The 25,107-nt window shown below is 39.8% G+C and overlaps 1 protein-coding gene across 5 annotated transcripts in view; it reads right to left on the bottom strand.

Moving 5' to 3' along the window:
- Window positions 1-22,901, bottom strand: part of LOC148349381 (neurexin-2-like) — a 202,700-nt gene extending 179,799 nt beyond the window's left edge. For all 5 annotated transcript variants that reach the window (XM_088321652.1, XM_088321656.1, XM_088321655.1 and 2 more), the window contains exon 1: window positions 22,715-22,901. The gene's annotated coding sequence lies outside the window, so the exon portion shown is untranslated. The remainder of the gene's footprint in view (window positions 1-22,714) is intronic.
- Between the last annotated feature and the right edge of the window lie 2,206 nt (window positions 22,902-25,107).

Raw genomic sequence — 25,107 nt, 5'->3', positions numbered from 1 at the left:
GCATCTCTCACAGTTCACAGATGCCTTAACCGCCAGAGTCATTGGGGCACAACTTCCCGTGGTGTGTCTTGGGAATAAGCACAACGCTGATAGTGATTTCCTGGATTCCCTGGATAGTGATTTCTCCCTACCTATCATATGTGCCATTGATGGCGATGATACATTCAGTTGAAAGTGGTGAGTACTTATGTTTTTCGTATTTATTTACTTAAATTTGACTTTTTCAGTGCTTCAAAACACGGTTTAGTGCTGCAGCTTTTAGGCATTATACACGGTTTTCTGTGGAGGCGTTTTAGCATGGTTTTTGTTTACCACGGTAATCATGCAGTATATGTATGCATGCCAACCCTTCGTTTTGTATCATCGGTCAAGGTTTTGCTTGCAATAGTTCTTCAGTTTCAGTGTTGTCGGTTTTACTCGATTATAAAGGAAAAAAAATCCCGTCAGATCAGCCTACGGTAGGACGTCTCGACCAGATAGGACTTGCAGACGGATTTTTTTGCTGGTTGCTACGTTTTTCTGGAAGACATGGTTGCAAAGGACATTTCCTTACAATGGATTTTTTTTTTTGCTGCTATGATCATTTATTTCTGGCTGCAGATTCGAGCCTTGTTTTGCGGCAGTCTCGTGGGCCCCGTAACTGCATAATGTATACGGCAGGCAGGTAATATAGTTTTTTTATGTCTCCACGGGCTCCGATAACGCTGCCCGAGTGCAATTTTCAGCTTCCTCAAGCCGTCACGAGCTGAATTGTTTTCCGCGTGACGTCAAGCTCGTAAGGAGGCCGAGCTCTTTGACCGTGAAATGCAGACGCACAAACGCAGGTTACATTGATGACAATATGCTTATTTTTTTTATAAAGCAGCTTTAAATAGCGTCTGAGGAATTGATTCCACTCGTTGTGGGTGTGGATTATTTTGACACATCAACAACGATCGGTGTAGGGTGCGTTATTGATAGAATGCAATAAGCTACAGTTAGTAGTTACTTAAACTACAGATTTCTAACACACTAATGAAGCCCGTTTCTCCGACAGTAACTAGTTACAAACTCATGTTTGAACTCGCATTAAGACCAAATGCCTAAAACCACTTTAAAACAGCCACATAAGAAATATAATACAAGAGAACTGTCTTTATTGTCATTGATATCAACATTGTATGCAACATGCTGCGCGTGTAATAAATACTTTGAAGAGAAAAAATATTAAAGACGATCGGGATAAATAGGCAAAAAACAAAACAATTAAAAAGTAGTCCTTAGTAAAACTGGCCTTAGTTATTATAACAATGCAATGTGAAATAATGATGAAACAGTTAAATGAAAACAAGTGCAATAACATTTAACAGCCGCAATTTGAAAAATAAAAGAAAACAATATAATTCACCAGGTATGAATAATCCCAGTTTCGTGCAATGGCTTATATTTTTTAGCAAAATTAAAAAAAAAAAAAGAAAGAAGTAGCAAGATATGTTATCACAGTGTTGTGCTTTTGTTTAGGGTGGTGTTGGCCCTATGGCAAAAAACCAACTCTGAGCCTGTTAGTCCTAGAAGATAATGTGTACACCAACCTGTGGAAACAGTGAACTCTTCATATTTCTTGGCTTGTGCAACCTTTAGATTTTACAAACGAACACTTAGCCGAGACACCCCATATTAATTTTGTCCCTGAGCTTCAAACCACTCAATGATCTCATTCATCTTTTCTGGGTACTAAGATATTTTTTTTTGGTCCAGGCATGCAGTATTGCAAAAAAAAACAACAGTTTACAAATTAAAAGACCAAAATTCGGCACACTTTTACCATACTTTCTATGCTCACGTTTTCCCCATCTTTTATTTTGTTCTTAGATAAGCCCTGCCCCCTCCCCCACACGCTGCCTACCATTCGGTATTGGTGACACACAACCAAATATGCACATATAGATTGACCCCAGATTTCAGTATTTTTATTAATTTTGGCTTGGATGCAAGTATATATATGGAAGCGAAAGTATCAGAATACTAGTAGGGAAAAATTCTGCGTTCTCGTACTCTTTGCATTAGACAGCACCACCGTAACTGTATTTAGTGTACTTTGTAGGTAAACATATGAACACAAACACTCTTCTTTAACATTGCTGTTGGAAAGAGGGCTGTAAATTACATTTTGAGTGAAGAAGCAAAAGATAGCGATCAGAGGACATTGTGATTTATGATGCGCTTGAATAAGTAGCGGTGTAACGCACCATGTGGTTACGGCATTTCAGTTAAAAAATTACAGTACTTGTTAGCCAACAAAGTAATTGCGTTCCAGGAATATGTTTTTGTAATGTGTTGGACGCAAAACTGTCAACAATTGTGGACACATATGTTTGTTTAGTAAGCTTTCTATGGAATACTCATGGCAGCTACTATGAAATCTAAAAGAAAATGCTGAAATTACCTTCATAAGTCCGAACATGGACTTTTGTTGTTGTTGAAATTGAGTTATGAATCCCATTTTAAGAGTTGTTGTCATGCGATTACAACATCATACATGCCTACTTTTGACATTAAAAAGTGGAATATATTATCGAGCACTCTATTATTATGTGCGTCTCCTGAATAATAAAAAAAAAACATACAGCGTGTGCTTGTTTAAAACTGGAAGTGGTAACCTTATACCAAAACAGGATCAAATGCAATCGTTGAAGCAGTTAAATCTTCGCACAAAACCGAGTCTCGCTTTAAGTTGCTCAGGAGTGTGATTGACCCCCTTTTTTTTCCTTCTTCTTTGCATTATTCCACCAAGGCAAAGGGGTGTGACTCACTGAAAGCGAGTGTCCGACCCACAAGTTGAGGAAATACTTGTCTATCTATCTATCTATCTATCTATCTATCTATCTATCTATCTATCTATCTATCTATCTATCTATCTATCTATCTATCTATCTATCTATCTATCTATCTATCTATCTATCTATCTATCTATCTATCTATCTATCTATCTATCTATCTATCTATCTATCTATCTATCTATCTATCTATCTATCTATCTATCTATCTATCTATCTATCTATCTATCTATCTATCCATCCATCTATCTATCTATCTATCTATCTATCTATCTATCTATCTATCTATCTATCTATCTATCTATCTATCTATCTATCTATCTATCTATCTATCTATCTATCTATCTATCTATCTATCTATCTATCTATCCATCCATCTATCTATCTATCTATCTATCTATCTATCTATCTATCTATCTATCTATCTATCTATCTATCTATCTATCTATCTATCTATCTATCTATCTATCTATCTATCTATCTATCTATCTATCTATCTATCTATCTATCTACCCTGGTCATATCCCTCGAGAGGGGTGACCGACAGCAAGACCAACACGTACAAAAACAAAGAAAATAAAAAGATAAAAAAAGGGAAGAAGTTGCAAAAAAACACAAAATTTTTGGACCATAGCGAAACCCAAATGCCCAAACAACCAAACAAGTCAGGCACCTCTGCACTTAAGTTGGTCATGCTTTCGTCCCTCCAGATGAAAGGGACACAAAAAAGCGGCCATGTCACTCGGGTCAGGGTGACACAACACACTCTTCTGTTCAACAGCAGGGCCCGGCAGTTTTCATTGGTTTACCCCTGCCGCATCATACGGGTGCCCTGCCCATGCCATAGAACCCGTCCAAATATCCCACTATCCTTTTACAATACCTCTCCACTCATTCCTATGCACTAGATTCAGACCTCTTTCCTGCAGTGCACTCATAACACCATCCATCCACGTCAATCGCGGCCTTCCTCTTGGTCTCCTTCCATTTACTTCTGCTCTGTAGATCTTCTTCAACATTCGCTCCTCATCCATCCTCTCCATGTGTCCAAACCAACAGAGTACTCTTTTATCGGCACGCTATCAATTCCACTACTACTCCAGTTCTGTCTCTCACAATTTAATTTCTCAATCTATCCAATCTTGTAACTCCTTACATACTCCTCAAAAACGTTTAATTTCTTTCTCAATTCTGCGTTCAGGCTCCAAGTCTCTGCACCATACAACACAGTCGGCACAATCAGACTCTCAAACAGTCCCCACTTAACATCCATACTCATACTCTTGTTTTTCATCACTCTCCTCAGAGCACCCAAAACCTTGCTTCCTTGATTCACTCTGTGCAATACTGCGCACTCTATTCCACCAAATGCAGCCACATCACAACCCAAGTACGTAAAGCTTTCAACATCTTCAAACACCTGTCCATGCAACCTTATTTCTAACGCCATGCCCACTCCATCAGGTGAACACTTCATCACCTTACTCTTCCCAATATTCACACATAACCTACGCCTATCACATACTCTTCCAAACTCCATTACCAACCTTCTCAATGTTTCCTCAGATACAGCCACAAGCGCTGTGTCATCTGCAAAAAAAAAACAATTGACTTACCTGTCACACCATTCCACTGTTATCCATCATCTTTACACATCTGCCAAATACGCTTGCATTCACCTCTCTCACCACACCTTCCATGTACACATTAAACAGCCGTGGTGACATCACACACCCCTATCTCACACCAGTCAACACAGAGAACCACTCACTTGTCTCACTCCCTACTCTTACACATGCTCTGCTGTTCATATAAAAACTCTTCAATGCTTCCAATAACTTTCCACCCACTCCATACATTACCATCACCTGCCACAACGCCTCTCGATCAACTCTGTTATACGACTTTTCCAAGTCAATAGAAGCCAAATAAACATCCTGGTCTAATACAAAAAGGTATTGTTGGCGACTATACAACATTTACTTAGCATATTACCACTAGAGGATTTGCTCCAGTTATCAGATACCATCTGAACTGTGATTGGTCGCCTGAGCGTATTGGACGTCTTCATCAGTTCCATAAATTGTTGCGGCTGATGAGAAAGAGCATTTTGAGGAAATCCCTTGGCTCTGCTTCCACTTTAATTACCGCTCGATGACATTAGGGTGAGACTTTGCAGTGAAGATCACATATCTGCAAGATTTGCAAATATTGACACAAAACATTTGTCGTTTGCTCTATTGTTGCCGTCACCTCCGGTAGCCTACCAAAACCTGTGTTATCATTACGTACAATAAAATGTGTTCATCCTTTAAATGGCTGATTTTTGTTTGAATTGACATCATAAACAAGTATGGAGTTGTGGGAAGATAAGGGATAACAACGAGTAAATCCTCACGTGCGCCAGGAGAACATGCACTTGGAGATTGAATATGGAAATCAGCGTAACTCCGCCCGGCTTCAAGCCTCTAATAAGGTGTTCCAGTCCATCACTTCTCTTCTCAAGTGGCATATTCCTGTTACGATACTTGAAAAGTATGGAAACATCTTTGGAATTGGACTTCTTGGGAGAGAACGACAGTTCCTTTCATATCTTCTGTGAATTAGACAGTTATAGGTGATCCCAAATTTTGCACAATTTTGCAACATGCACAATGTGAGGAAATGGTACATGATTTTTGCATGAATTCATTGGAATATTCCAATTGTTCTCTGAGGTAATGTATTTTGAAGACAACATGTATTGTATTTGTCATCTGAGCTGTGATGCCATCGGAGGAAGACCAGCACTCTAGCAAGCCGGTCACCATATTGATTTCCCTGATAATTGGCCAAGTTTGGGTGGTTTTTGTGGAAAATGCCTAGGTGCTGTGTTGCAGATGGATGCAGTAATGGTACAAAAAAGGGCGAGCAGCAACTAGCAAAAATATAATACAAGGGGATAACCGGGACCAATCAACAAAAGGTGGCAGCTGCCTTGCCGGAGAAAAGCAAGGTTGGCTGACCAAAAACACACAGAAAGCAGCCAGACTAACTGGGAACCAACCAGAAAAAGCTGCAACGGCTACTGTGACAAACGCAAACCCATCCGGGAACAAATAAACCCAGGCACACGGTAAAACCGGCGCAAACGCCAGGCTAGCCGGTCAAACAACACATGGTGGGCAGCCAACTGGGAGCAAACTAAACAGGAAAGCCCTCTGCAGCACCAACGATAACAGGAAACTAGCCAAACAAAATCATACTATCAGCCACACAGGGGGCGAAAAACACAAAGAAGCCCCAATGGCCTACCTACAAGCAGAAATAAGCGGTATGCTATCGCCGTTCACTACAATCGTTGTTGTGCCTGAGCTGTCCTCACCTGTTGTGTTAATGGGATTCGTCATTTTAAAAGTGTTGAGTCCCTTCAATGACATTGCAGCTCTACCCCAAAAAAGCCAGATGAGTCAACTTTGAGACTAATTTTCTTGAGTCCCCTGTGTGTGGAATATTTTGCAAAATATTCGCATCATTGTGGGAAGAAACACTGGACGTTGTCGGTCTTAATTGAAAAAAAAAACCTCTTTGGGAATAGCTTTAACCTTCTAACAAGAAGTCCGAGAACTCTGTTAGCGGTTAAACGACAGCTTCGTAGAGAGCTAGTGACACCTTGGCTTGACAGGTGAGCTTTTGAGAAGTCATCCACACCTGTCGGTGCAGAACAAAGTCTGCCTGTGTCTGACGGGGAGTGAATGCAATTTCATCCAGCAACCCTGAGAAGGTTTTATGTCAAATTCAAAAGGCGTGTCCTTATTTTTAACGTTGAAATAAATAGTGAGGGCCAAAAAACACCTCGGTTTATCTGTCGAAATGTCCTTCCATATCGAGACGTCCTACTATAGGCTGATCCCTCAGCCTTATCAATTCGAAATGTCCTACCTTTTCGAAACATCCTACCAAATGCTGATTCGTAAGCCAATGTAATACTGTGCACTTCTAGCTTGTTTTATCATACATACGGTTTAGCACTATGCATGCTTCTTAACTTTAGTGCTTTATACCGATAACATTGTTATAATGCCTTTTATTGTAATAGATAACAAAAAAGTTATTATTGCCTCCCAGAAGATTAGAATTGGCATTCCAGCATGAATATGTAATAAGAATACTAAGATAAATAAGCAAATATTTATCAACTACCATTGTGAGTCATGAAGGCTCTATTTACGTAGATGTTTACTTATTTGTTTATTCGTGTTTTTATGGAACCATTTTATTGAATTATTTATCTATGTATTTATGTGACTCATTGTAAATCATTTATTTTTTTATTTTTGAAGGAACCATTTCATGTTGTATCCAGTTATTAATTAAAATACACAAATAATTTGAAAATAGATACAACAATATGCGAAATACAAAGTCATTTACGAGACAAAGAGCCTTCGAGTCTTTCATGTGTCTCAAAAGCAAAGGACACAATATCATCGTCATAGTGTTGTTTTTTTCAACCAAAAAATGAAAGTGATGCAATTGTAAGATGTGATATTTAAAATTTCGGAACAGAATATTTCCCCCCCAGTATCAGTATTGTCACATGCTGTGCCCGCCAATGCGGAGGTCTGTCTATTTTTGAAAAGCAGGATGACACCTTACACTTAAAAACAACAGCGACCAGATGAAGAAGGTGCTGTATCTGAGTCATATCAGGGGGCTTCTGCTACTGGTAATCATGGAAACTAGTAGTATAGTCTGTGGTCCGTGCAGCCCTTTGATAATCCTTGCGATTAAGGCCAATACAAATAAACATGACAATCTGTTTTATTTGGGGGAGCAAACCCCTACCCAAAAAAACAGTCCTGGGGAGGGATGGGTGCCCCCAGGTTGTACTTGCTCAAGATAACCCAGTAAGTGGTGCCCCTATGATCTGGCGGTTAAAGAAACCAAGATATGTGAACTGTGAAAAGGTAGAATATTCCTTTTATTTTAAAACACTATGTACACGGAGGTGAAAGAGGGTAGGACATTCTGACAGATTAAAGGTGGTGTTCGTAATTTCAAAATATTTTACTTGCTGATACCATCTTCTGGCTGAAATCATCATTGCAGCCTCAGTCAAGCTCTCGCTTTATCTCGGTAGTAAGTCCACCTGGGTGTCTTAAACGTGCTCGAATAAATTCTTCTTCATTCATTTATTGCATGAATTGGCATGTGGACACAATTCGAAACACTCCTTTTCTTTCTTTCACCATTTCATCCTAGAATTAAAGTAATTCTCCAGCACACAGGAAAATACACTTACTCCATATTTAGTCCATCAATACTATTAAATAATTTCAAATTGTCTGTCAGCTTCGTTGCATTCCTTCTACCATTGGCGTGGCTTCATGTGCTTTCGTACTCAAACATTTAACCAATCACATTTTTGCCATTAACTGTTGCTAGGCTCAGAAATCTACCTGGAGGCCTTCATAAAAACCCTAAGGCTCTGAAGCCCAAGCCTAAAGCCTGATCTGAATTTTGGACCAGTCAAGCCAAAAATTACGTTACCTTTGAGTTTGATTACATTTTCTCTTGCTGCCTTTTGTTTTTAATTATCCACCCTCATTGTTCTTATTTTTCTCTGTTAAGACAGTGTTGTTTAACTTAGATTTCAATTCAAAAGATTGTCTCTACGTGTCACGCGTCTCACTTCCAAGAGCTGGCTCACAGAGCCCTTTTGTTTCCGAAAGACACATCACAAATTCAGACTGGAGCCCAAGGCTTAGGTTTAAACTGCGCGGTCCGCCCCTGGATCTTAAAGATTTGTTAATAGAATCCTTTGCACTGGGCATTGGTAGGGGGTATCGAAGGGTAGGAAGGATTTTCAAAACACCGGCTCTAGCGGACACGAGGGCACGCCAGTCAAACGGCAGCTGCCAGAAAAGGACAAACACATCAGTCAACAAACTAAGAAGGACACGCCGGTGGCCCAAAACCACAGCTGCTCCTGGCGGGGAACCACAAGCGTTTCTGTTGAGGCATATCGGCTCGATTCTCTTGATGCTAGCAGAAGGTTCACGTTTCTCTTCTTCCCGGTGCTACTTCCTGGCCTGTCAAATCCAGTTGAGATCGCGGCAAGCTCCATGTTAAGCAAAAGATTACATAATAAATAATGCACGGGCAAAAGAAAAAACAGGGATATATTTATACATTTCAATCTCACAGCATCAACAATTCTCACGTTACTATATGCAGATCAGTTTGCAATTCTGCGTTCCTCATGACTGTATTCCCTCGTTTTTCACTGGGTTTCTGGTCAAAATGTTCCGGTTATAGTCAAAACCCACCAAGTAAAAACCTTAGTTTATTTCTTTAAAAACTCTATTATACATTGAAACCAAACAGCAAAACCCAATGAACAGCTTTCATTTAACAAATTAAAGTACTTATCAACATATTTTTGTTTGTTTCTTTTTTTACTAATAACCTCTATACTGCCAAATTATAATTTTACAATTAATCTTGCTGATTCAGGGCAAAAAAAAATGTAACTTCAGATAATTAATTTTGCATGAAAAGAACATTCAAAACGATTTATAAATGTACTTCACAAATGTATTTAAAAAAAAAAAAACATCTGTACTGTCAAACTATATAATTAAAAAAAACTACTATATTGCATTACTTGTACATACTGTAGGTTTGTCGAGCGTTCTTTACATGCTTGTAGAACCAAGGCCGCAATGTTATTGATGCACAGGCAGACACAGGCAGAAAACGGGCGAGGTGACTGTTTAGCCAATCAGAAGGCAGAACACGATGAAAACCCACCAAACCAAACCGCAAAAAGTAAACTGCGTTACAGCAAGGGATTACTGCATTTGAACGAATTATTCATTCATGCATTCAGTTGTTGTGCAGTCTGTACATTGTTCCAAGTGATAGCTTATATTCCATTAATGAATGCCTTGAGGCTTTTCCTGAATCTTGAAGATAAATTGGTCCGTCTGAAAAGGATTTTAGGAATTTTCAACTATATTCAGGTTTTGTCCTACACGATGAAAATCAGTGAAGTAGCGAAACAGCGAAAGGCCAACTGGAATGCAACGAGTAATTACTTTATCTAAATTAAGTATATATTTATTAACGTATTCACTTGACGTCTCATTCGTTGTTCATTCATTCATATATTCTGTTGTTCGAGAATTTTACATTGTTCCAAATGATAGCTGGTGTTCCATTACAGAATGTCATGAGACTTTCCCTGGACTTTGACAAAAGACAGGTCTGAGAGGGGTGGATTAAGGGAATTTTCCACTGTACTCAGGATTTGTCCTGCACGGTAAAAATCCACAAAGTAGCAAAACCGCGAAAAGTAAACCATGATACAGCATACAGAGAGAGATTACGGCATCTGAATCTGGAGCGGAATTGATCAGACAGAAAATGACACCCCGCCGCTGTGGAATACACCAACAGGGAAAACGGCGTTTCCCAGATTTAACATCCTGGCTTTACAAATCAGGCAAAACAGAAAATGGCTTTCACATGTCTTCAGTCCACATGAAACGTGTGGCATGGTGACCCCGATTGTTACAGAACCGTTTTCTGCCTTACATTTGTGCCGTCCGCGCCCGAGGTACAGCCGGACAAAGATCCGACCAATGACCTTTTTTGTGCATTTTCGCCATCCAGGGACGTTGGGCAGAACGCCATTGAGTCACGCATCAGCCCTGATTAGAAGCGGCGCTAGTCCACAGGCAGTCATAGGGACAAACGCGTTACAAATTTGTTTCTGGAACGAAATTACTTTCTCCGGTGCCGCGTGATTAATCAAATTTTGTAACTCAACTGTTGTGATTCACAATCTGCTTTTAAGAAATAGCTGAATAACGCACCATTTTGAAACAACGTCTTCAGATCGATGTAAATGACAACCTTCGATGCGATAGGAACATTAAAGATGAGTGGGTGTTATGTTTTTGCTGATGGACCCAAGTGGGGGAAGCAGGAACTAGGGCAGAGGTGTTTAAAATAAGGAAGCTATTTCATAAAGAAACCAGGAGCAAAGTAACAAACAAACAAGAGTTCACAAAAGAAGAAAATGACAAAACAAAACAAATACTGACACGATCTAAACCAGAAACACAGACTAACCCGGAAACAGAGATTCAAGGAACAAAGTATCAACCAATAAGTGGGAACTAAACTGCTAACAAAATGTCCTATCAAGAAACCACAAGCAAAACAGGAATGTGTATCACATAGGTAACACACCTGTACCCAGTTTCAAACTCTGTTTTGGGGGAGGGTGGTGTATCAGATTCTAACAGTGGGCGTGTTCATATTTACCTCAAAATACAACTGAATAAAAAGTGTGAGGTTCCTGAATTTCTCCCTAAAGATATTCTGATGTTATCCCTAACTTAAACACTCACATCTAAGCCATATTTACAGGTGTCAGTTTATCTGCACATATTGGGTTATGCATCACCAGTGGCAAATGGTAGGAATCACGAAATCAATGGCAAAAATGTAAGCGCAGAAAATATATGGTAAAAGACTGCTGATTTGTTGTCTTTTTATTTGTGAAGTAATGTAAAAAAATCATCATGCCTGGAGAAAAAAAAAATAAAACACCTTGGACAGTAACCAGAAATGAGGAAGGAAATATCCAAGTGGTTTGTAGCACAGAGACAAAATCGATATTAAGTGTCTTGGCTACTCCAGTGTTTGTTTTTTTAAACTCTCAAGATTACACAAGCCAAGAAATATGAAGGTTTCACCACTTCCACAGGTTGGTGAACATGCTTTCTTACATTTCTTTTATTACGTGGCTATTTTCAAGCAGTGTTAGAGGGTCAACTTTAATGTAAATATTATTGGTAATTTGTAACTTTAGAGTTACTTTCAGTGTCACACTCTACTTACAATTAAAACCACGGTACCAAGTTGTCGCACCAATGAAATACAATATTATATTTCTGACTGTAAGTCTTTAGGAAGCGCACATGATTCTGAACTGAGAAGGGCCATTGTGGGATGTAATTCAGTCTTCCTGAAAGATATGAACAAAGGCATGGTTTCCCGCATTCAACAACCTTTGGCATTTACAATGATTGGTTTAAAGTAAGAAAAAGTGGTCTGGTGGTAAGGATTTGGTGCTCTTACCGTTGCTATCATGTTTCGAACCCTGTTGCTACCATTGTGGCCAGCGACAAATAATGACTGATCAGTAACCGCACATTGGATGATAAAGTGCACATTCTAATTTCTGGCCAATTTGTGGTTTTCAGGGTGCACATTAAAGTCGGTTAAATATTTTTTTTCGTTTTTTATTAGAAATGCGCCCAACACTGTCCGTAGAGGCCGGAGCCCCCGCAGAGGCTCTGCTTGCTGACCTTGATGTTTTATGACGCGGAGGTAGCCACGCCACGCAATTTCCGGAAGCTCGTCGCAATGCCACAATGTCAACTGTGCCCCGCCATTAATTCCATCCCACTCCTCCTTCACGCCATCCAATCATCTATCTCTCTCTGCCGCCTTTGTCAGACATCTTCATTTCAAATTTGATTTCCCTTTCATGCCCCGCGCCTGCTAAGCTCATTTAAAAGCTCATCTGAACCAGCACTAACAATCCGAATTATATTCATCCGTCACGTGGTGGGAATACCTGCTCTTAATCTCGATCGCTACAAAAACGTTGTCTACTTACGAGTATAATTCATTCCTGGACCATGCTCGTAGCTCAAATTGCTCGTGTAACAAGCACATTTCCCCGATATGAAAAACTAATTATTCCGTTCCGTCCTCCCAAAAGCATCCAAGTGAATTCTAATTAGCTATTAAACATATCTTCCTGATCACTGAAAACTCATTCAAATGGTAAGCAGAGATAAAAAAAAATACACTAATAAGAAAAATCAGATTGAATTAACGAAATAAAATGTGAGATTGTTATGAGAACTTACCACGAGATGGAGGTTAATGCATGGAGTGGAGGAAGGGGCAGGTAATCGTGACGGATATTGCATGCCGGTCAACGTAAAGTTTCCTCCTTATTTAATACGGTTTTTGATCATGTCAGTGTGTGTTCGCCATATAACCATTTTTAATATAGAATTAAAAACAAAAAAGAGACGGATCTTGTCTTGCCTATTTCTTATCCGGATCGTCTCAATCACTGGTAACAGACGAGAACCGCAGCATATTATCACGGTATTGTACAACGTATGTCCTTCTGTGGGTAAATAGGTGTTTGTAAGATTTATTATTGCTTAATGAAGATTTGCAACCATTAATATGGGGAGTAACTGGCTGAGGTTCACAGGTATAAGATTGCGATACTGTTCCTGATCGGTAAGCACTTACTGAACACTAAAATAACTAACTTCATGTAGAATATCTTACAGTTCTTTGCCTGCAGTAATTTGCATGCATAAACTGGAACCAGCTAGCCTTGAGTGGTCACTTGTGGGAGCCCCTGGGACCTCTCGTGACATAGATTTTACTACGTGTAGTGAGCAAGATTTGTGTTGCAAATAAAACTTGTATATTGAAAATCTCGTGTTTATAGGTGCTCATTAAAAGGGGTAAAGCTGTAACAGGAGGTTATCGTGAGAGAGTATATGCTAATCACTCCACTTAGTTGGAAAATATCCGTTTATATTCGTGCCCCAGTATTGGAAAACCAAATCGAGACCAGATTTTGTTCGTTTGCAGGTTCCAACTACAGAGTTCGTGTCAATACTTGTTTCTCATTTTTTGGACCAATGCATTACCAAGGAACACATTCCTGGAACAGGATTACTTAATGTTATTAACATAATTGTGTAACTCTACTGTCATTACTACATCTATTACAGTGTCCTCATATTATCTCGAACAACCCTCGATCCACCAGCAACATCATTTGAAGGGGGGCGTTTTTATACGTTTTTACAAACTACTATTGTTATGGTTGTGCGAGCCCTGAATTTTTCATCATGGAGATATTCGCCCTACACAAAACACTACGATGAATGTGTGGTAAATTGTGATTTTTTTTTTTTTATCTTTTATAATTTTTTCAATCATGCCTGCAGAAAAGAAAGAACAATGTCTTGGATAGTACATAGAAATTGAGATTTTGTAATGGTTTGCATCCAAACTGGATTTACAACTCAAAAATAGAAAAGTCATATCAGGAAGTCAGCTTATTTGCACATATTTGGCTGTGTTTTACCAGTAGTGTATGGTAGGGAGCGCTTGAGAAAGGCGGCGAGGCTTATACAGGAACAACAAACGAACGAGAAAGCAACGAGGCAAACATAAGCACTGAAGCTATGAAAAAGATGTACTGAATTTTGGTCTTTTTATCCGTTATATCGTTTTTGCAATACATTATGCCTGAAAAATTAAAAGAAAACGTCTTGGACAGTGCCTGGAAATAAAGGAGATCTTGGAGTGGTCTCAAACCCGGACACAAAATGGATATGGAGTGTCTCGGCTGAGTGTTCGTATGCATACCAAGAAATAAGAAGGGTTCACTGCTTCCACAGGTCGATGTACAGTAAATTTTCTTTTATTTATTCTATTATGTGTTATTATTATATTCTAAAGCAGTTTTAGGGGGTCAACCTTTATATACGGTAATTTGTTACCTACTTTCAAAGTAACAAACTAACTTTTGACGTCAGTAATATGGGGGGTAACTAAGCTACTTGTTAAACGAAGTAAATGACTATTTACTCATGGACTAACACTCAAATGAGCGCCTGTACACTCAATATGATTCTGAAATTGGTTAGAAGTGAAGGCAGCCACATCTTGAACATTTGCATATGGATCACCTTACATGATCTTATCTGTTTATTTTCCAGCAAGGAGATGACATCCAGTCCACTAACACTATAAATGTATTTCTCTCCAAACCCACGCAGAGGTCAGGCTGGAAAATGTTGCCGAAGACATCGGTTGAGTCACGACCTGATATTTAGCACGCGCAGTGTTGTGCAGTGTCAGATTCAAGCTGATTCCCACAAAAAAAGAGCATATCAACCACGGAGCAGGACTGCTTGCGAACGCATGTTGCAAAATAAAAAATAAAAAGGCCAGCTATTATTGTAGCGCCAGCTAAATATGCTAACTACCTCAGAAGACTCAGCATTGCATGAGTTTGCTTTTTTCTCAATTCAGCTTCATTTGCTGGAAACAAGTGAGTTACCGCGGCTTCATTTGGATGCGATTTATTGGGAATGAGAAAGGTACCGCAGATTAGTTTTCAGATTTTTGGGAAATGAGTCAATCAATGGGGGTTCCTTTTCGAGATTAGCTGAAAATGAGTAAATTAGCACAGCTTCATTTCCAGATTTGCTGTAAATGAGTCAATCACTGGAGTTTCATTTCCAGATTAGCTCGAACAAGTGAGTTACCCCAGCTTCATTTCCAAATTTGCTGGAAATGATTTAATCACTGGAGTTTCATTTACAGATTTGCTGGAAATGTGTCAATCACTGGAGTTTGGAGCGAATCACTGAAGCCCCATTTGAAGGTGTTTTGCTGGAAACAAGTTAATTACTGCAGCTTCATTTTGAAGGGTTATGTTTGAAATCAGTGAGTTACTTTAGCCTCATTTTGAGGATATTTGCTAGAAAAGAGCAAGCTATGGCAGTTTTATTTGGAGAAGATTTCTCACTGAAGCTTCATTTGGAGGAGATTTGCTGGAAATCAACTGGTTACTGCAGTGTCATTTCAAAGGGGATTTGTTTGAAACAGGTGAGTTACCACAGCTTCATGTTGAGAGGATTTGTTAGAAACTAGTCACTTACTGCAGTTTCATTTCAAAGGGATTTGCTTGAAATGGGCAGGTTACTGTAGCTTCATTTGGAGGAGATTTGTTTAAAAGAAGTAAGTGACTGGAGCGTTATATTGAGAAGATTTGCTGGAAAAAGAGCATGTTTTGCGGCTTCATTGAAGCGGATTGGTTTGAAACAAGCAAGTCACCGAAGGTTCATTTGGAGGAGATTCGCTGGAATTGAACCAGTTTCTGCAGCGTAATTTCAAAGGGGATTTGTTTAAAACCAGCAAGTTACTACAGCTTCACGTAGAGGCAATTTGTTAGAAGCAAGTGACCAACTGCAGCTTCATTTCAAACGGATTTGCTTTAAACGAGCGAGTAACTCCAGGTTCATTTCAAGGAGATTTGCTTGAAAAAAGTGAGTCACTGGAGCTTCATTTGGAGATCTGCTGAAAACAAGTGAGTTACTGGAGCTTCACGTCGAAGGAATTTGCCTTGAAAGGAGCGAGTTACTGAAGCTTCACTTCGAAGAAATTTGCTTGAAGCAAGCAAGTTACTGCAGCTTCATTTGGAGGGTATTTGTTTGAAATAAGTGAGCTCCTACACCTACATTTGGAGGGGATTCGCTGGTAATGAGTGACCTACTATACTATCAAGATTTCTTGAAAATAAACGAGTTACTGCATCAAGAGGGTTTGTTTGAAATGAGTGAGTTACTGCAACGTAATTTCCATGTTTCCTTGAAAGGAGTGGGCTACTGCAGCTTCATTGCCAAATTTGCTGAAAACAAGCTGCAGTTTCATTTCAAGTTAAAATGGTTAGAATGTTAACCGTAGCTCCATTTTAAGGGGATTTTTTAGAAAACGAGTGCGTTACTGGAGCGTCATTTGCTGGAAACAAGTGAGTTACTGCAGCTTCATTTGGATGCAAATTGTTGGGAATGAGCAAGGTACTGCAGATTAAATTTCAGATTTGCTGGAAATGAGTCAATCACTGGAGCTTCATTTCCAGATTAGCTCAAAACGAGTGAGTTACCACAGCTTCATTTCCAGATTTGCTGGAAATGAGTCTATCACTGGAGTTTAATTTCCAGATGAGCTTAAAACGAATGAGTTACCGCAGCTTCATTTCCCGATTTGCTGGAAATGAGTCAATCACTGGAGTTTCATTTCCAGATTAGCTCAAAATGAGTGGGCTACTGCAGTTTCATTACCAAATTTGCTGAAAACAAGCTGCAGTTTCATTTCAAGTTAAAATGGTCAGAATGTAGCGATTAACCGCAGCTCCATTTTAAGGGGATTTGTTAGAAACAAGTGCGTTACCGCAGCTTCATTTCAATGGGTCAATAACTGGAGTTTCATTTCCAGATTAGCTCAAAACGAGTGGGATACTGCAGTTTAATTTCCAGATTGGCCGGAAATGAATCAGTCCGCACTGTTTCATTTTCAGATTTGCTATAAAAACGAAAGTAACTGCAGCATAATTTGAGCAGATTTGATGGAATTGAGTGATTTACTGCAACGTCATTTCTAGGTTTCCTTGAAATGAGTGAGTTACTGCAGCTTCAGTTAAAGATGATTTGTTTGAAACAAGCAAGTTAACACAGCTTCATTTTGAGATTAGCTGGATACAAGGGGGCGACTACAGCTTCATTTCCAGATTTGCTAAAAACATGCAAGTTACTGCAGTTTAATTTCAAGGTGAATAGGTTGGAAATTAGTGAGTTACTGCAGATTTATTTTGACGGAATTGTTTGAAACAAGTGAGTTACTGCAGCTTCATTTCGAAGTGATTTGCTTGAAGCCAGCAAAATACCGCAGCTTCATTTAAAGGGGATTTGTATGAAACAAGTGAGTTACTGCAGCTTCATTTTGAAGGTATTTGTGTGAAATAAGTGAGCTACTACAGCTAATTTTGAGGAGATTAGCTGGTAATGAGTGAGCTACTGTAGCTTAATTTGGAGATCTTTGGAAATAAACTTGTAACTGCAGCGTCATTTCCAAGAGGATATGTTTAGAATGAGTGAGTTACTACAGCTTCATTATGAAGGGATTTGCTTTAAGCAAGAAAGTTACTGCAGCGTCATTTTAAGGGGAATTTTTAAAAATAAGCTATTTACTACAGTTATATTTTGAGGAGATTAGCTGGAAATGAGTGAGATACCGCTGCTTCATTTTAAGGAGATTTGCTGGAAATTAACTGGTTACTGCTGCATTATTTTTAAGGTTTTGTTTTTTTAATTAGCGAGTTACTGTACCCAGTAGGCCTTAGCAATGCTGACAACCAGAATCGATACAACAGGACTGAGCGTGTCATCCTGGAAATACGAGCGCGGTTCAGTCTGGTTTTCCCCGTTTCAGGTGGATGGGAAATCAAAAAATATTCTGGACTGAAGTTTAACGTGACAGCGCGGGACGGGAATTTGCATAGCAAATATGTGAGCGTCAGGAAGGAACAGCAGGACGCATGAAGGAATTATACGAGCGCTTTGCGCCACTTCTGATGAACTCAGATCAGGACTTGAAGCTAACACGAGAGGGAACATTTATTTCGTTACATTCGTGTTCCCTATTTTTGCAGACAATATTTTGGCATACCTTTTCACCTTATTCACGGTTAGACTTAGCTAGCATTTATCTGACATTTTTAGACAATAATTTTGGGGATACCCTTGGCTTAGCAGCAAGATGACAGACAGTCATATTAGCTTATTCTAGTGTCTGACGGTAAAATAGATACAAGAGGGCATCGGATACTCGACAGGCATTCATTATCCGTTGTCATATGTATAAAGTGAAATAACCACTGCCATTTAACAGCCTAGTCCGGACATTCGCTTGGTAAGTGCGTCTTTATTTCACATCTATTTATGTAGATATTTGTACATTTATGTATTTCTAATGAAAAAATGTACTTATTAATGTGTGTATTTTTAAGGGCAACACGGCGGCGCAGTGGTTAGCGCGTGTGCGGCACAATTCTAAGGTCTTGGGAGCCTCCTGTGTGGGTTCAAATCCAGCTACCGGACTTACTGTGCGGAGTTTGTATGTTCTCCCCGTGCTTGGGTGGGTTTCCTCCGGGCACTCCGGTTTCCTCCCACATTCCAAAGACATGCATTTCAGGTGGATTGGCCGGTCCAATGTCTATGTCTCTCGGCTGGCTTGGGAACGCCTCGGGGTCCCGTCGGATGAGCTGGAGGAGGTGGCTGGGGATAGGGACGTCTGGGCTTCCCTTTTAACGCTGCTGCCCCCGCGACCCGACCTCGGATAAGCGGAAGACAATGGATGGATGGATGGATGGATGGCCGGTCCAAATTGTCCCTAGGTGTGAATGAGCGAGCCAGTTGTCTGTCCCTGTGTGCCCTGCGATTGGCTGGCAACCAGTTCAGGGTGTTCCCTGCCCACTGCCCGATGATTGCTGGGATGGGCTCCAGCACCCCCGCGACCCTACTGAGGATAAGCGGTGCAGCTAATGAGATGAGATGAGATGTATTTTTAATGGAACCTTTGTTAGGCTCTGGAAGGCTACATTATCCCACTTGGTATGGAGCAAGATACACCCGAGCCAAATCTCGCCACACAAGTCCCTAGTTATCCAAATACGTTATATTGACTGCTCGGACAGCGCACAGCTTCGGGTCATTGCATTCCCATTTCCGGTTTTGGTCTTGAGCTTCTGGTTTGGATGTTGTCAGGTTAGATTTGGTTTGGACTTGTTGGTTTGTTACTTTGTTCCCTGCATCTGCATCTCCATTTCTGTTTTCGTTTCTGGTTTGATTTTCTCTGCAGATATATATTTTGTGACCCCCCTTGTTTGTTATTTTTTTACTTCTGTTTTATTGAATACCATGGTTATTTTGGGAACCCTTGCTTAATTCCTACTTCCTTTAACTCAGGTTTACCGGTAAAACAAACATTTTATTGAAATTGTTTTAACTTACTTCAATCCATTTGTATTTTATACTTTTGAAAAACCATTTTGTTTTTATCTTATTATTATCTTATTTACTCAATAAAATAAATAATCTAAATACAGAAAAAATAACAACTTCATTGCATCTATGTTTTTTTTTTCAACATAAATATGAATGTCACAAGTGATGCGGTGTGTATTGTTTGTTGTGATTTTCAACAGTTTGGAACAAAATAGTTTTCCTCCAGTGATATAGGAAATCGTATCGGTTTTGGTCTGTCCTAGTTCTGAAGGACCTGTGGCCCTTACCAGAGGGCCACAGGTCCAAGAGGTGGAGGCCGGGGTAGGAATTGTCTTATATAATGGTAATGGCTCTACTACAGTATCACATCCTAGCAATGATTTCTAGACTGCACAGCCAATGATCTTTTGGTCTGTGTTGATTACACTCTCTAAGTTTTTTCCGTCTGCTGCTGTGCTCCCAGCATTGTACACGGTGATGTAGTGTGTCACAATGCTTTCCACGGTAGCTTTGAAGAAGGACACCAGCAACTTCTGTTCCAAGTTATTCCTCCTGAGGACCCTCAGGAAGTGGAATTGCTGCCGAGTCGGGTCATTACCTTCAGCACTTCCATCCTGTCTTCTGTCACCATGTCAGATTTGATTTTTGTTTCTGGTTTGGACCCTTTCCTGGTTGTGTTAATTGTATTTTTAATAGAGACAATCCTTTGTCAAGCACACCTGTCTCCCTTCTGACTTCCCTGCATTTGGGTCCACCTTCGCAAATGTGACTGAAGTAATAAATGGGCAAAAATATTTATCAGATGTGCTTAGACACTGGCCTAAGTTTGAAATGGATCGTGAAGTGCAATTAAAAGGTAGTGTACTAACATTTAACATAGACAAGATTTTCAAACCAGTCGATGAATCAGATTGAATCCTCACTTTTTTATATAACTGGCAAGATATATATTTTTCACAGTCCTGCATGATTGTTCAGGGAGGCTTTTGGTTATGTTGTGTTTTTCGGAATACTCAAAAGTTGATGACCAGGGATAAAGTCTTACCTAGCATCCCTGAGAAAAATATTTAAAAGACTGAGAAGGAAAAACTGCAAAAGCACAATCGAAAAGGCTGTCCATCTTAGCCTGCCTGCCTGGAACTGAAGCAATTCGGGGCCGGCCAGGTTCCGCCCGCCTTTGTCATCTATCAGACATGAGATTGCTTTTCTGTGTTTTGGGCGTATCAAAGGAAAAATAATTGGATGTTGAAACGCTGCTACATGCTTACATGAATGAAGCCCCCTCTCAAGTGAAACAATCATGGAAATTAGATAGGGGTGGGAGGATCGATCCAAATATGGATATTATCGATTCTAAGCAAGTAATTGGATCGGATTTTTCAGCAAATCTCCCTAACTGGCCTGCTGCAAAATTCTACCTGCCAGACAGAAGAGAGGGCCAAATCTATGTGCCCACCCTTACTAGAAGCTAAAAATGAAAGAGGCTAAAAGGAAGCACGGCCCAGTTTTTTTTTTAAACTACAGAAAACAGCAATGCCAGGTCTCATTTGTTTGGTAAAGAAGTCTGCGACTGTGGCAAAACCACAGATTTACATGAACACAACTTACCCTGCAGAAAGCAACTAGCTGCAAACAAAAATCTAAACATATTGCTGTTCTTGAACAAAAATCTGTAAATCTTTTGTCACTGTGGCAACAGAGCTAACAAAAGACTTGATACTATATTTGCATTACTGACTTTGTTTTAAGAACATTGTGCAATGAAATATCATTTAGGTCTGTGGTTGACATAGCTATACCGTATTTGTTACATTGCTGCTTTGTTGTTTGAGTCTTGGCTTTGTTCTGAAACAGTTGTAGTATATATATATATATATATATATATATATATATACATATTTTTTTATATTCATTGTTTTATACTGTTAAAGTTTGCGATGTAGAAGTATTATCCAAATGAAACATTTTAGTGCTTAACTTCTTTGTGCTTTGTTTATAGTCATTAAGAAGTAACTCAAGGGGGGAGGTTTTTAAATGATCATAAAATTTACATGTGAAAAGTCTCGGTATCGAATGATACCACCAAGGGTTTACATGTATCGGATCGATACCAAGATTCCAAGTATTGCCCACCTCTAATATTAGACCAGGGATTTCAAACTCAGTTAAGCTCTTGGGTCTGTTCTCAGGCCGGCCAGATGAATAAAATATTGTCAACTCAAAATTTTCAGGTTAGTTTTTTAGCATTAAGCTTTATCATTTCGCCTCAATTAATCGGCTACCCTACATATTACAACTAAAAAATAATTTTCTAAACATTACATCTATTTACAAACAACATTTTTTTTACGTTTGGGATTGAATGTGGTAACTGACTTATTTTTACAGTTGAGTAAATGCAGTTTTACACCTGAACCAATTCACCATACTGTACAAACTCGTCGTCTCTCTTTAGCTGCCGGAAAGAGCATCTGGTTTGCATCTTTTTAAAAACAAATAAAAACTTTTAATAAAATATGACTTATAGACCTGCTTAACTTTTAAGTACAGAGCGCTTTTCTTGGGACGAAGAGGTCGCAGGTTAAATTCCCAGCACCTCTGAATTTTAATATCAAAGTGTCTTTGGGCAGGACACTGACCCTCTCATGCCCCTGAAAAGCAGGTACGTGCCTTGTGCTGCTGTCGCCGCTATCGGTATGTGAGTGTGTCTGTGACTTGGTAGGTGTGAAGCACAATGTTGAGCGTTCGGGGAGGTCTTCAATGACTTGAAAAGTACCATATAAATGCAGACCATTTAAATGCTCTGAAATTTATGGCGGGCTAGATCCGTATGACATGGTTGTATTAGACCTTTTTCTAGGGAGAAAAGAGCGCCACTACTTTTTTGCATGGGACTTTGAGGTCAGACAAAAGATCAACCAGATATAAAGATGATCATGACAAAAGCTGGATGGCTGCAGTCTTCATCATGCAAATCATCCACCTGCTAGCGACCTTTTCTTGCGCTCGGGGGGAGGAGGCACCAAACAAATGCAAAATGATCACACGTTATCGAGCATGGCGTCATCTCCTGCACAAAGTGAAAAGGAAAAACATGGGCACATCCCAAAACAAGTATGCGGTGGTGACATTGAAAAGAAGCCGGCGGGCAGCGTTTTTGCAAAGGTTGGTGTTGATGTGGGAGGTAGGGATAAAGGAAGGGAGGTAAGGAGGGGTCCTTACCTGGGCTTCAACCGGCGGTCCAACACAGGAGCAAGCAAGCGTGGGCTTGTTTTTGTATTCCGCAGACAAAAGAGGAAGGCGCTAGGAGAAATAGCAATGCAAATCCTGCACGAAGGAGAGATCTTTGCGGCGATGCGAGAGGGAAGCCCCGAGCCGCACTCTCTCCGTGCAGACAAAGATGCTTCCTCTCCTCCGCAGCGTCCTCCCTCCTCCTCCTCCCTTTTCCTCACCCTCCTCCTCCTATTCGCTCCCCTCCCCTCTCCTGACACTTGATGCTAAGAGTTGGTAGCTCGGCCGGGTTGAGGGCGCGGTCGCTCGGTCGATCGCGATGGCCCTGTTTCTATGGAGCTTTACCATGTAATGACGCTCTCTCCTTCAGTTCAGGACGACTGGCTACGAGAAGATGGGGAGGTGCGCTAAATAATCATGAGCAGAGCCTGAGGTGCTCAGAAAGCTTGAAAGAGAACAGCAAAACACAGGAACAAATTCACGAACAAACAAAAACAACCACCAAACTGTCTGAATTGGAAACAAGAACCAAACCTCACATAGCTCTGACAACCAGGATGAAACTGAAAAACAATGACAATGGTTACCAGGATTGATCTAGAAACCAGGGTGATTGTGATAATGGCCTGACACAGTATGCTCTCCAATAAGTCCTTCTAAAGGGTTGGGGTATCGCAACAAAGTGTGGAGAAATTTGGCACAGATGTGAATTGCTCCACTCCCAGCTAGCTCCCTCTAGGGCAATGGTTCTCAACTGGTCTGAATTGATGACCCACCATCAAGAAAGGCAAATAATTACTCAAATTCAACTCAAATGGGTGTATGGGTGTCCAAAATCATTGAATTTTGTTGTCTTCAAAGTTTGAAAAAGGCTTGAATTTTGGATGAGGTGCTTGTAAATGCTTGAAATTGCTGTCGAGGTTAAAACTTGATATTGTGATGTGAAAGTACTCTATTTTCTCACACCTCATTTTCCTTTTTATTTTTTTTAATTTTTAATTTTGCACAAAAAAAAACAATGGTGTCCCATTAGTATGGCGGAGAAATTTTTCTCGATGTTCAAATGTTGACGGATACTTCCTTGTTTTATATGTTTGTGTGTTTTTTCCTACTTCCTGAGTGAGAGGTTTAGGTTTTTGATAGTCCTTCCATCAGAGGCGCGTGCTTCCAAGATCGGCTCAGGAGGGAACCACACTCCCCCAATGGCTAAAGACTCATTTATCTGGAAACACAGGCATAAAACAACATATCTGATTGGCTTAAGGGAGATCACGTGAATACGTAAAAAACAATCTAATGAGTTTAGACAGAAGACAAATGTTTAAATGAAGTGAATAATGCTGGTCAATAGATGGCGTGCAAGCATAGTAAGGAAAGTGAAACTTTGTAACACAAAAGGTAGAGTGCGTCACTAAGAAGTCAAGGTAGTTGGAAAAGGGAGGCAAGCTCTTCCATTCACTTCCCAGCACCAAAGCGAAGGCCATCTTGATTAATAGTTAGCCGGCCCCAAGAGGAAATTGCTGCAAGAATACGAACAGCACCTGGATATAATCCTTGGCTTCATTTTGGCTTCGTTATGGTACTTTTGAGGATACAGGCACATACAAACCATAATCAAACTATTATTTCCCTTACAGTTGCACTGTTTCTCTGTAGTCTAACTTGATTTACCAAGAATGAAGGAAAAAAATGAATCTGCTTAAAATTCACGCCAACACGGTTCTCTGCTGGCTTTGCTTTGCCATTGCATTTTTTCTTCCCTCTTAATTAAGGGCAGCTGGCATTAGTTTGTATGACTCTTTTATGCAAAGCCCCCTAAAGAACAGGGGCATGTTTCACCGAAACACGGCACTATAAAATGGGTATCAGTGCATGGAATACGAATGGTAAGAACATCCTGCAACTGGAAATGTAAGTTACATATTACCGCCATTTTTACACAACATCTACATGAAAAAGAGAAAGATCAAAAACCCTTGAATAACGCAGACTAGAGATTTAAAATCGCATATGTATTTTAATATCTGCAAAATGCATGACTTACGTCAGATTTTTTTCATTTCTAGGTACTGGAGAAATTGGAAAATTGGCTTTAAAAACTCCCAAAAAAGTGCTTGAATTTGGCCATTAAAATGTCTACTAACCTTGTAGAAAAAAGCTTGAGAACATGCTAAGAAACTGCTCTCATAAAATAATATTTACAGCTGTATTTTGCAGCTGTTTGAAAGTGCCCTGCAGCATTTCACAGTATTTATATGTTTAATGCAAAATGATGCTATGGATTTGGAAATAAATGCATTGGTAAACGTGACGGTGACAATCAAAGCGATGCCTTGAGCCTCGTATTCTCCTTTATCATCTCTCGGAATCTTTATTTTAGTTCC

Source organism: Urocampus carinirostris, chromosome 17, assembly GCF_059441175.1.
Source record: "Urocampus carinirostris isolate Australia breed hairy pipefish chromosome 17, RoL_Ucar_1.0, whole genome shotgun sequence".
Lineage (NCBI taxonomy): Eukaryota > Metazoa > Chordata > Actinopteri > Syngnathiformes > Syngnathidae > Urocampus > Urocampus carinirostris.
Note: the sequence above shows the minus strand (reverse complement) of the source record. Positions and strands in the feature narration are given on the sequence as shown.